The sequence below is a fragment of the Salmo salar genome, chromosome ssa04, assembly GCF_905237065.1.
Source record: "Salmo salar chromosome ssa04, Ssal_v3.1, whole genome shotgun sequence".
Classification (NCBI taxonomy): Eukaryota; Metazoa; Chordata; class Actinopteri; order Salmoniformes; family Salmonidae; genus Salmo; species Salmo salar.
The window spans coordinates 27,035,434-27,049,850 of NC_059445.1; the positions used below are offsets into that span (position 1 = coordinate 27,035,434).

The window sequence follows — 14,417 nt, forward strand, 5'->3', positions numbered from 1 at the left end:
TTTGATTATGCTTTGACTGGCGTAGATATAGCCGTAACCCTCTCTCTCACACTCTCTTCTTCTCTCTGCTTCACATTCGGCAGTTCTGTTTCTAAGCCCAGATAAGGATTCGGAGGGGGATTTGCGGTACCTCGGCTCAATGGTTTTAGGGTTAACACCATTTTGACACACTTTTATATACAATTAATCTCCCCCTTATCAGTGCGACACGTGGAATGTCCTGCGGTCTCCATGGACACCAATGGAATTTAATCTGCCCATTGTTTCTTCTGCTCTCTCTCTCTGAGGAGGGAGGAGGTGGGGGAGGAGGGGGAGGGTTGTGACTCAGCCTTCCACCCAGGATGATTTGGCAGTTTGGGAAAGGGGACCGCCCCCACACATATCCCAATTCCCAATTGTGTATGCCATCACACACACACACACACACACACACACACACACACACACACACACACACACACACACACACACACACACACAGAGATATGCACAATGGCACACACGAATACATGTACACTCACACATATACTACACACATACACATTCACACACACACGTACATACACCCTCCTCATTTGTCTGGCAGCCTTGGTGTATTCTCTGGTGATAAAAACCTGCATTGTCGAATAAAGTTGTATATCTGGTGTGCAGGAGGGAAGATAGAAAGAACTGTATTACCGTGGAAAGTAATCCGAAACTCATCAATCCACATAGTTGTTCACAGCCAATTAGCCACAAAACCTCAGCGACAACTGCTTCTGCCAGTAGTTTGCCGTCACAGGTAACACTTTGGTTGGTTTGCGTTATGTGCAGAAGTACAAGGTAGGGTATTGGTGCCAGGTGTAAGGACCTTGCAGAGTCAACCTTGAATACCCGGATAAATACGAGTGATTTGAGTCAAGGTTGGCTTGTGTGTATAGCAACAGTTAGCACGTTCGCTTTTCAATGAGACCTGAAAAAGGAATAATATTTTGTTAAATTCCATAAACTCACTAGACTAACCTAATGATATTGTGACACATTCTACTCAAAATCAGTAATTGTCGGTAGCAATATTTTTTCAACAGCATTCTCATAGCAAGGCCAGGTTAAGAATCAATACTCTTCACACTACATAGCTTTGTTGACTGCGTGAGTCCACATAGCTGCGCTAGAAGAGTGGTGTTTTTGGTTTCATTGAGATTTGGGCCTTTATTCTTGAACTGAATCGAGTCTAATTTCTCGTCAGTACTGGACAGCATGACACACATTACATTGTGTCCTGTGGGCTTGTGTGCTGACGTGTGTGACTGCATGTATAATACCAGTCAAAGTTTGGACACACCCACTCATTCAAGGGTTTTTCAAGGGTCCTTACATTGTAGAATAATAGTGAAGACATCGCAACTATGAAATAACACATATGGGATCATGTAGTAAACAAATCAAAATATATTTTCGATTTTTGATTCTTCAAAGTAGCTATCATTTGCATTGATGACAGCTTTGCACACACTTGGCATTCTCTCAACCAGCTTCATGAGGAATGCTTTTCCAACAGTCTTGAATGAGTCCCCACATATGCTGAGCACTTGTTGGCTGCTTTTCCGTCACTCTGCGGTCCAACTCATCCCAAACCATCTCAATTGGGTTGAGGTCGGGTGTTTGTGGAGGCCAGGTCATCTGATGCAGCACGCCGTCACTCTCCTTGGCGTGTTAAATAAAGGTTAGATAATGCCTAACATCGGGTTAGGAGATGAATATTGAGTGTGCGTGTATGCTTGTGCATGCCTGCGTGCCTGTCGGCCTGTGTGTGTGCTTGTGTGTTTGTGTGTGTGTGCATGTGTGTGTGTGTGTGTGCGTGAATTTGTGCATGTGTGCTGGAAGTGTGTGCTAATAGTAATGTAACCAGGACCGAAGAGGGAGGATACATAAGGTGTATAGATTATGATAAAATGTATCTCCTAACCCGATGTTGGGCTGTATTTAACCTTTATTTAACCTTTAGACAACATGTCTCACTGGCCACTGGCTACCCATCTCATTATAGGACATCTTATTGAGAGCTATCATCCATGCCCCTCTTCTATAGCTACAGTAGAAGCTGGCCTGATTGGGGAAGGTACAGTGGTGTCACTTGGGATGCAATAGTGCAGCCTGCAATATGTGTGTGTGTGTGTGTGTGTGTATGTGCGTGTGTCTAAGCGCACGCGTGCGTGACTGCTTTTGCCGACGTGCGTGTGTGCCCATGTGTTTGTAAGCGACTGCGCTTCCCCACTGCAGTGTTTGGGTAATGGCAGACGGTGCTATCTGTGTCCTGCCTGCACGCCGTTGCCAACCGGTGCCCTAATCACTCCATTTGTTTTGCCTTGCCGGGCCCCTGCATTTCCCCCCCGCTCTCTCTCCGCTCGCACTTTTATCAGCAGCTGCTAGTAGCAGACGGCACATTTATTTGCGTCAGTTCTGCCCCACCGGCTTCTCTTCTCCTCAGCCTCCTTCTGCAGGACGACAAAAGCTTAAGAAAGCCTGGCATCGGGTAGAGAGAAAGAAACTATGATAAGTTTATGAAAATCCAAAGTGTGGGTGTAATGCAGAGTCTCGGTCCCCGAAGATTACAGTCGTTACGAGGATGTTGTGTGTCATCCTGACATTGCGGGGACTTATGTGCATTATCAGGACGTTGTGTGCAGAGCCAACGTTAATAATACATGTATTTCATACAGCACTTTTCATTACAAACAAGAATCTTGAAGTCGCTTCAAAAAGCAAAACAAATGTAGGGATCTGGGAGTTCATGGTTGATGGTCTTTTACAGCTTCAGATGTCTACTGCAGTTCAGAAAACATTGTGGGTAATATACATGCGCTATGAGGATGTTGTGTGTGGCGCTGACGTTGTCGGTACTTTCATGCGTTACGGGAACACTTTGAGCGGAACTGACATACCTTGTGAATTGTGGGGACGTTCTGATGTCTCAGTGGAGGGGAACTCTAATGGAGCTCCGGGATTGTGTCTTCATAAACCGCCATCCCTCTGAGAGCGACCGTAACATTATACACCCCAGTTAGAATGAATGCTATTGTCGTGTCTTTTTTCTTCTACGAGGGAGAAGGAACAACTCATAGATGGATGCAGATTAATTATGTATAACCAACAGGCAAATCATACAACTTTGATTTCTTGGAGCAAGGAGAAAGCACAATGTATGCGCAAAGGCACCACGGTCGAGCAACGCGTTTTCTCTTTCTCGCTGATACACAAGTTGAGTATAGATTTGGAATATGTTGAAAATGTTGAATATGTAGAATTTTGTACACCAGAACTGAAAGCTGTTGGATGCAGTACAATACAATGCATACATGGTACTGTTTGGCATACTATATATACACTACATGACCAAAAGTATGTGGACACCTGCTCGCCGAACATCTCATTCCAAAATCATGGGCATTAATATGGAGTTGGTCCCCCCCTTTGCTAGTATAACAGCCTCCATTCTTCTGGGAAGGCTTTCCACTAGATGTTGGAACATTGCTGCGGGGACTTGCTTACATTCAGCCACAAGAGCATTAGTGAGGTCGGGCACTGATGGTGGGAGATTAGGCCTGGCTTGCAGTCGGCGTTCCAATTCATCCCAAAGGTGGTTTCGTTGGGGTTGAGGTCAGGGCTGTCTACATTAGGGCAGGTAGCGTTCTCCTGGCATTGCCCAAACCCAGATTTGTCCGTTGGACTGCCAGATGGTGAAGCTTTGCACCCCTCCAGCCGATGCTTGGCATTAAGCATGGTGATCTTAGGCTTGTGTGTGGCTGCTCGAGCATGGAAACCCATTTCATGAAGCTCCTACGAACAGTCCCCAAGCTGTTAGCATCATACCAGTGTAGGCTGGTAGGATGAACTTTAGGAGGAAGGGCTCATTGTAATGGCTGGAATGGTTTAAATGGTATGGTATCAAACACATTAAACATATGGAAACCACGTTTGACTCCATTCCATTAATTCCATTCCAGCCATTACAATGAGCCATTCCTCATATAGCTCCTCCCACCAGCCTCCTCTGCATCATACTGATTTAACCCTGTCATTGATATAACCCTGTGGAGATTTGCCTGATGTTCATTCATGAAAAACTTAAGACTGAATCACTACTGTATGTCCTGTATACCTTCCTGTATACCTTCCTGTATACCTTCCCGTATTTTCATCAACATGCTAGCTACATTCCACAGTTCTATCTTATACAGAAGCGAATCTCAAACTTTTGCTTCAACTTCAACTCGTGTTGGTTCAACAGGCTATTGCTTCTTAACCAAACTTTATTCATTTTTGAAACCCCAGAAGAGTCCCTTGTGTGCTCTACTATCACTTGGACTACTACGGTCAGGTCCTATTCAGGGTCAAAGGTCAAACAGTGAATTGGAACAAGTGACACCTAAACACCATCAGGCCTAGCATTTAACCATTAGATATTAATACTTTTAATTCCCCTAATGTGAACGTGAGGGAGTAGAGTGAGTTTCCCCTAGTGGTTGATCTTGGTTCAGTTTTGCATTTTCACCAGCAATGGTTAAGGTTAGGATTGGGGGAGGGGAAGCTGATCCCAGACCTTTACCTAGAGGGTGAACCTAAGAGAAGCTAAGCTGCCCATGATAGACTACTAATGACACTAGCAGACTTTGAGGCATGTTTGAATACATCCAGATCCCGCCCACATCCTGCCCACTGTTTACTTCACTAACTTCACAGGCTAGTAGGTCAACCCACAGCTGTGATAAGTCAATCCAATACATTTTGGAAATTGAATCAACAGCAACCAAAAGTGCCTAAGGTTCCAGCTTCTAAATGACTTCCATCTATGCATATGCGAGAGCCGAAAGGATATTTTGAAGGTGGTTTGATATTTTATTTTAATGGCTATGTTTATTTACTGTGGACATGTCTAGGCGGCTCACCCTCCCTGAGGAGCAATAGGTCTGCCACTTCTCTCCACTTCCCATCGCCTTAATTACACCAATTTATAGTTTATTATTGCGCAGTAAGGAAAGCAGCACCTATAAAAATGTTGGGCTCCAAGTTGTCGTATTAATTGGAGACCCGTGGGCCAGAAGTTATCTGTGTTTGCTTAATGCAGTAATTAGATAAATTAAGCAATCGCACCAAGGGGTTCGCGCTGATTGCTGCTTTGACTTTGCCTGCTGGACATGGTGTGGGTCCCAAATGGCACACTATTTCCTACATAGTGCACTGCTTTTGACCAGAGCCCTATGGACCCTGGACAAAGGTTGTACACAATATAGGGAATAGGGTGCCATTTGGGATGCATTCGTCCTTGGTGCTGGTCCTGAGAATCTTTATCAACAATGTCCGGTGGCATTTAGTGGCACTGTGGGCATTTCTACTCCACCTTGTAAACGTATAAGTGAAGAACGAGCTATAGAAAATAAAATTATTGTAAAAAGACAAAAAAGTATGTCCCAAAGTGCACCCTATTCCCTATATGGTGTAGTATAGCCCATAGTGTTCTGGTCAACGCACTAGGGAATACGGTGCCATTTGGGATGTAGTCAAACTGACTGTTGTCACGTAGTCCACTGAGGAGTTATGAGGCATCGAGGCGTTTGTTTACTGAAGATAATCGAGGTCATATGAGGTTTAAATGAGAGGAGATTCTGATGATTGCCAGCTGGAAGACCTTGCCGTGACTGTACAGTAATACCAGGCAACTCACTCCAAGTTGTATGAGTTGTCTATTCTCATTGGCACATAGAAGTGGACGTTATTGCGCGTATCATCCCAATTGTCATGTCCGTAAAGACCTAGCTGTCAAAGGGTAACTCAGATCACCCACACATAAACAAACACCCACCCACCCACGCACACACACACACACGCACGCACGCACGCACGCACGCACGCACGCACGCACGCACACACACACACACACACACACACACACACACACACACACACACACACACACACACACACATTTCTCAGACACAATGGGGCCATCCTAATAATGAGTATGATCCTTGCTAATTGTGTTGTTATTTTCACACTCGCAGCTGGTCAGACGGCACACACACACACACACACACACACACACACACACACACACACACACACACACACACACACACACACACGCAGGCCTTTCACGTTGTCTTCACACTGCGTCTACGTCTGTGGATAATAACTGCCAAGTGTTAGTTTTAAAGGACAGGCGTCGGCGTGTGATATTTTGCTTTGGCGCCGCAGCCACCATTTCTCCTTGAGACACGATCACTGTTGATCGATTAGAGCAAGAGGTACACTGTATCCCTGTACACTTTATCAAGAGATGTGTAGTGTTCTAGCCCGTGCTGTTGTCGCTCTTATGCAACTGAAATGTACCACGGCCATGAGCACACGAGGTGCACAGAACAGGGTGGAGAAATACGGCAATGCTAAATGGAGTTTCTTCTTCTGGGTTGTAGGAAAACAGCTTGTACTGTTTCAAATAGCAGTTGTAAGCTTAAAAAAAAAGATTAAGTCATGTGGAATTAGACTCAGGGTCGTGTGTCATTCAGATCAGTGAAACTTAGGAATTCAAACTCTCTCTTTCTCTCTCTCTATCCTCTCTCTCTCTCTCTCTCTCTCTCTCCCTCACAGTGGAAAGGTCAAGGCATTAAGTGCTGACAACAGCTGACATTCATCATCACGCTTGTCTACTATCTGGACGTGCTAATAATGCATTTCCTGCGCTGCATATGTACGTATGAGAAGGAGGAAAAACAGAGAGCGGTGTAGAAATGTCTGCAATCTGGCTGGGACACACACACACACACACACACACACACACACACACACACACACACACACACACACACACACACACACACACACACACACACACACACACACACACACACACACACACACACACAGGCTGCGTGAGAGATTACTAGTGGCTAATGGGTTAGATGGAGATAAACATTATCAGTGCTGACATTATCCAATGAGGACATCGATTTTTCTGTTGCATTCTCATATCACCGTTACAACGGCAATAGCATGTAGCGTTGTCTCTATAGAAAGTGGGTTTGCTTCACCACTGCAACATGAGAGAGAGTTCTGTAAGAAAGAGAAAGAGAGAGAGAGAGAGAGAGGGAATGCGGATGGATGGACGACGAATCATCCCGCAGAGATATCTCTAAAAATAGCCACCTCATCCCTCACACTCTAGTCAAACGGCCAGAGCGACTGATGTCCCAACAGCAATCAGCGAGCCGCTATTTTACGGTGAACGGGTTTAAACGTATCGTTTCTCTTGAAACAGTGGCTTTTAAATGGGGCGAGTGCCGGCCGGGCGAGCGAGGAGGACTGTGGAACGATACAGGTAGATTGAAAGAAACAACCCCACTGTCCATTTTCATAATTGTAATCTCCGTGCCAAGACCAACTGCTTGGCTCGGATAGAGGGAGAGGGAAAGAGAGAAGGAAGGAGAGAGTAGAGATGAGGAGGGAAAGAAACAATCAATAATCCACTAGAAATGCCCCTAGCTTTCTTTTCTTCTTTAGTAACAGGAGGTTGAAAATGCACTCCTTTGACTGAAAAGAATCGGTTTTGAAGATGTTTTGAGGTGAGCTAACCACCTACCTCCGAGATAAAGCTGATCCATGTTCCATATATCTAGTCCCTGAGTTCAAAGGAGACCCTCTAAGCAGTGTGGAAGGAGAAATCTATCTACCCAGCTGATCCACTGGAGGGCTGATCTGCTGCAGAACAGACCAGTGCAGCTGAGGATTGTGGGAAGTAGGTAGTTGCCCTCTACCCCTGGGACCTTTGTTTTCCCGGTCTCTCCTCTTCTCTCTTTTTCTTTCATTGTGTTTTGTCACTCATGCCAGTGTGAACAAGATAATCCAATATCCAGGAGTCTAATTGGACTACTGCGCTCACTCACTCACTTACTCACTCTATCTCTCTGTCACACACACACACACACCACATTCTCCCCTGCTCAGTCCAAAGGCAGCAGCTCCTGTCCGGCCTAGCTTTATGAATTGTTTATATTGTTTTCAATTACCTCAGCTTGTCCCTTGTTGAGCTCAGTAAAGTTTAATATACTGGGAATTATTCTCCTGGTGCCCATCTCCTTTACCCTGACCCCTCTTCGTTCTCACTTCATTCAGGTATTACCACATTCCAATGTAAATAAATCATGTTGTGAGGTCGTATAATGCTAATAGGCTTTTATGAGTTGTTGACGTGGAAGGAGGAAGTGGAGTGGGCCGCTGTTCCTTGACTTTCAACACTGGTGACAGGGTGAACAAGCCACACGTAAACTCTGTAGTAAACACGTGAAATGGCGGGCTAAAGAGGGCAGCAAAAGTATTAATATGATGTCTGTGGATGCAGTGGTGTCTGTGTGGAATAGAAGTCTATATACTCGTATGCTGTGGGGGTATGTGCGTGTGTGTGTGTGTGTGTGCGTGCATGTTCAATACTGCATGAACAGACAGGAGATGTGTTGCATGCCATACAATAACTTCCCCACTGTGCTTGGAAACAGGAAGAGGAGATAGTTAGTCAAGCACATTAGCGTTAGCTTAGCAGCAAACCCTTAGGATAGATATATCCTTCAGTAGGCTCTGTTAGTCAATGCCGTATACAGGCCTGTGGTGTGCACCAGAACCATACACAGAGATATGTAATTGCATGGGGCGCCATATCGGCGTCAATAGCTATAGTAATAAAGGTATTGGCTAAGTCCAAAATGGCACCCTAGGGCTCTGGTAAAAAGTCATGCACTATATAGGAAAATGCGGTGTCATACGATATTCAGCCATTGTCATGGGACGTTTGGAGCCAACATGAGAGACAGTTTCCCAAAAAGTACCTGTATGTCTATGGATGGGCTATGTAGCTGTGCACCAGTAGTGATGAACTGTAGCCCTAATGGCCATGCTGTACATTTCCTCTCCACAGCTCTTATGTAGAGCCGTCTCGTGGCTCCAATGAGAGTTTTGCAGTTGGACCAACACAATAGATATCGGCCCAGATTGCATATTGATTCCAGTGCTGGGTGATTTGAATAGCAACATTCACCACAGTGTCTTTCTTTCTCAGTAAAAAAACACATTCAAGAGAGATCTACTTAGTGAATGGTTCCAAAACACATTCTACTATTTCCTATTCGTTGTGATGGGTGGTACGTGACTCAGTAGCTAGTCAAGTGTCTTCAAGAGGTTATTTGAATCCAAAGCTCCAGGAAGCCTTTGAAAAACAACATACAACAGAGTACCGCAACGTTGCATTGTCTCCTTGACAACCGTGCAGGGGATTGGATCTATTTTCTATGGCGTGGCTCGGTTCTCTGCTGCGAGGAGGGCTGGTATGACTTGTTTGCACTGCAGCAATAGATAAGAAATATGATAATACATCTCTGGCTGGAAGCTAGGTGACCTAGCACGATCAGGGGTTAGAGGTTAGAGAGGCTTACACAGGCCGGCTAGGGGAGTGGACACACACAGACATGTGCACGCACGCACGCACGCACTCGCGAATTTGGGTCCGCTATATAAATATAATGTATAATTATTTATTACACATACACACACTACCAACTGCCATGAGTCATTCTGCACACTTGCCATCCACTTGTTGACGCGAGAGTTAAAGCGATGCAAGGAGCTTTCTGACGTTTAAAAAAGACTCAAGAGGAACCGGCACAGCCTCAGTTGTTTGCACACTGTTTATTGGCTTAGTCCTTTGTTGCAGACTTCTGTTTACCATTTAGAGGAATTAATTACGGCGCCATGGGTGTGTGTGTATCTTTGTATACAGAACCACAGGTTTCCCAGGAAATAAGCGTCTCGGTGACTCAGTTTGTTGAGGTGGAGCGCGTGTGTTTTTCGAACTTGGAAGAAAGCCTCCTGATTAGCCAACGTATATGTGTGTGTGTGTGCGCGTGTGCATATTTTTGTGTGTGAGGGCATTGAACCCACTCCCCTGAGTGTGTAGAGGAGTGTATCGCCCCACCCCAGTCCTTCCCCCTGAATTAGTCATCCTGTAACGGCCGTCGTATTGAGTAGACCAAGGTGCAGCGGGTTGAGTGCTCATCTTTGACTTTATTTGAAGAGAACACAAAACAAGAAAAAACGCACGACAGCCAAACAGTCTTGCAGGCTACACACAGCAGTGCAAAAACAACTTCCCACAAACACAGTGGAAAAAGGATGACTCCCTAAGTATGACTCCCAATCAGTGACAACGATGTACAGATGTCCCTGATTGAGAGCCATACCAGGCCAAAACAAAGAATTACAACACCTAGAAGGGAACGTAGAAATATTAAAATAAGGACCATACAACTAACCCCAAAATCCCAACAACACAAACCAAACACACCCCTGCCACGCCCTGACCAAACTACAATAACAAATAACCCCTTATACTGGTCAGGGCGTGACACATCCCTTCACCTAGGGGACAGTGACTTTAAGCTCATTGTCATTGTGATTTAGGAACTGGGTCCTTAGTGTATTACAGTCAGACACTATTTGGGCCCGCTTTTTGTGTGTGTGTGTGTGTATGTGTGTGTGTGTGTGAAGAGAGAGAGAGAGAGAGAGAGAGAGAGAGAGAGAGAGAGCAACAGTCACTATAGCTACAGCCATGGATGGTGCAGTTCTAAAGAGTCTAAGTCCAGCCCCTCACCTTATTCAACTCCCAGACTAGTCAATCCCACAGAGTTGGAAGAAATGGAATAAAAGACAAGTGAGATGTTTAGGAAGAGAAGAGTGGATGATGACATCCGAGCTCTAGTGCAGTGTAGCTGAAGAGGATTGGCCTCTGGGCTGGTGGCTCTCCTGACTCTAGTGTGTGTGTGTGTGTGTGTGTGTGTGCAGGGCCTGCATTTATTTCATTTAGAGTATAAGCGATGTTGGACAGCTGGATTGATAGCAAAAAGACTGAGATAACCATAACATGTGGTATTTGAATACTGGAATGGACATGAACCTTCTTATTATGGGATAAAGGTCAGCCATTTTGGTCAGGCAGTTGATCAACCATGGTTTTCCAGTGCTGTGATAATTATTGTGTAAAATAATGAATTTGAAGAGTTTATCGGCACTGTTTGTTTGTTAGCTAGCTAGCTAGCCAGCCAGCTATCAAGCCAGCCATTCATTTGTCATATGAACTGCCAATATTGAACCTTTTTATTTAACTAGGCAGGCCAGTTAAGAACAAATTCTTATTTACAATGACGACCTACACCGGCCAAACCTGGACGAAGCTGGGCCAATTGTGCGCCGCACTATTGGACTCCCAATATGCCAACATTCCATTCAAACAATGCTTTCAATCCACAGCCATTCCCTGGCTGAAATCACTTGATGACAGGACTTAGTTGTCAATGCAACAAGTGCAGATATTGTATAATATAATAGCGCTCACAGCTTTCCAAGAAAACAAACATTTCTTTAGAGCGAACAGACTAGACAAGAAAACTAGCACTGTCTGCACCGCAGGGCATATCCCTTAGAACAAGACTATAATGTAAAACATAACCGTCTAAGTCACTAAAAGAAACTGAGTTGGGTTAACTTAAACACTAGCAGAACTCATACTAACTTGATTATACTAGTACTGCCGTCACTGCATTGACCCGCTAGCTTTTGTAATGGAAATATATAAATACTATTATTAATTAATATGAAATATTAAGAATATATGGAGAAGTCCCTTACGCTATTTGAGAGATTTGAATGTGAACCTCACTCAATCTTGACCGACACCTTAATCCTCATTAACCTTTAACATCACCTTTCTGCTCACCAGCCAATCGTGCACAAGGCTACCAGAAGGACTCGACACCACATTACTTAAACAAACACTAGCTGCCATCTCTCCAGGGTGGAGGCCCAGAAGTCTTTAATCTCTCCCCCTCTTCAAGGGTGGGTAAAGGGGGGAGAGAGGGGTGGAGGGGTGTGGTGGTGGTGCTATGGTTGCACTTAGCAGGTTGTATGTTGTATACTGTACTATTCCCTCGTCGAGTGTTCTCCCCCATTTGTGTTGACAGGGAGATTTATCAGGATTCTGAGATTGTGTGCGTGTGTTTACAGGGTAGGGACAGACCCCCTGCCACTAAACCCCTGGACCCACGCTCCCAGCCCACCCTTCAACAAGTAAACGTCTAGTAGAAGGTCTTTTAATAGAACAGAGTGCTTCCGTTTGGGGTGACATAACTCAACGTCACCCTCTTCTCCCCCCTACCTCTCTCCCTCCTCCTTTCTTTCCTCACTTCCTGCCTCGTCCCTCCATCCCGAGGCTCTGAGTCCTGCTTTAGCCCATGACCTTGGCTGGCAGGAAGTCCATTAATTGTTCCAGAGAGCGAGGGAGAGGAGTTGTGTGATTTATCTACCCCCCTTGCAGGGCTAGGGATTGGAGGCCGGGTGGGGTGGAGGAGACAAGGGGTTTAGGCTGGCTGAAAGGGGTAAAAAGAGACAGATCCTGGGTTACTTCTCTGGGCACTGCCCCTGTGTGGAGGCCCCATTTGAGCTTCCAAAAAAAGTACTGAGTGCTGATTTAATCAGGAGTGCTGTAAGGATGAGCATTTGGCATTTTTTGACTGTTCGAATACTCCATTTTTGGGGGTTTTCCGCGAACTCCCACCCCCCAAAAAAGTCCCACACTGGACAAAAATATGTGAGCGTTTATCTATATGCCAACAGATCAAAACAATGCCTAATTTATTATAACCATTACAGGTAACAAATCCCAATTGCTAAATTGCCCCATAAATATTCAGTCAATAAAAAAGCAAGTGCCATTTAGGATACCTTTATTTATACCATAATATCAACTGGTTATTATATCGTGGAACACAATCTCCAAAAAGGCCGTAAACTCAGCAGTGGCGCTTGCATAGAAGCCTATGGCTGTGCAATGGCATAGCCTTGTTTTGTTCATTTAGCATACAAGACGCTCTTATTTCCCAAGCCCTTATCACAGTTGAGAAACCTATTTTATAGTAAAAAACAAAAAAAACATGATGTGCATCACTTCAGACTGGCAACTTTTTTAATTTGGAAAAATATTCTGTTACATTTTATTCTGTTATATTACATCTTGTGCCTGGAACAGTTATTCACAAAGAGTGATAATTTGAAACGGAGCTCAACTTGGCAAGTTGAAAGACAATTTTTTCAGGTTTACAAACCAAAATCCGTCTTCTTGTCCACTCGGTTTAGTTTATTCTGCCTGTTTTTGGTTTATTTTTTTCAAAAATGATCCACATGAACACTTTAAAGTGATCAATTACGCCCACGGCATCTGTTGGTGAGATAGGCATATGCTTATTTTCAAAACTGTAGCTCGTTGTTGGAACACGTTTTTTCCTACTTCAAAGAACCAGTCCATTTTGAATTTCTGATAAAACTGTCGTCAATGGGCAAGGAATGTAGCTTGTGTATTCCATCACTTAGATATGTTTTTATAGTCATTTATTTCTGTAGGCCTAGCAGGAGCTTGTGTGCGTGTGTGGAGGGAGCGGTGAGAACGCAATTGAGACACAGGGGAAAGAGAATTTAGGGAGAAAAACGGTGTGATGCTTGGCTTGGTTTCTTTTTTGTTGTGCAAATGGAAACACTAGAGTCTAAGCAAATGAACATTTTCTTCAAGACAAAATTTTACTTGGCCATTCGGGCAGCCACAAAGAACATTCCATCAAATAGCTTTACAGTATTTGGAAGGAAAAAATGGATCTCTGGTTAAAGATCAAGATTTGACGTCCGTTCTAGTACTCAAGCAATCAATTACTCATCCCATCACTAGAGTGCTGGTCCTCCCTGTTATTCGTAATGCTTAAAAGGCATAGTTGATCCTAGATCGGCACTGCTAAGCTGAGATGCTTTGTGAATAAGTGTCTGCACACGTTAGTTGCTTAGCTTGATCACAATAAGAGTTCCAATGAGGTATCACCTTGCATGCTTAGGTTTTGATAGCAGTGATACAAAAGCATGCTCTTAGGCATTCAGTACTGTACAGAGTAGGCTTCTGTGGTATTGATACAGCGTACGCAAGAACACCCACAATGTAGATTCCCGACTGCATGCAGGGAAGGGAGCCTTCATCAAATTAGAATTGAAGTGATTATCAGAGCCTGAGTAAAAGGACAACATCAATAGTTATCTATATTTCTCTCTCTCTCCCACACTTCTCTCTCTCTCCCACACTTCTTTAGATAACTGTAATTATTTGTTTTTGCCGGACATGGCGTGTTGCACATTATATAATGTTATGTACTACAGAAAGAGTCAATTAAATAAAATCTATATCAATATTTATTGTGAATATGCCCTTTATATTGTTTTTTACACAAAATATACCTGTCCTTTGGGAGTGGTGTCATTTCCACCACTGAGGACAAATTCCTCATTAATAATGTTTTTTCAAGAGA

General features: G+C 44.2%; 1 protein-coding gene across 1 annotated transcript in view; it reads left to right on the plus strand.

The window, feature by feature from the left end:
* LOC106602757 (catenin alpha-2) overlaps positions 1 to 14,417 on the plus strand; it is a 670,306-nt gene that overhangs the window by 583,089 nt on the left and 72,800 nt on the right. The gene's annotated exons all lie outside the window — the stretch shown is intronic.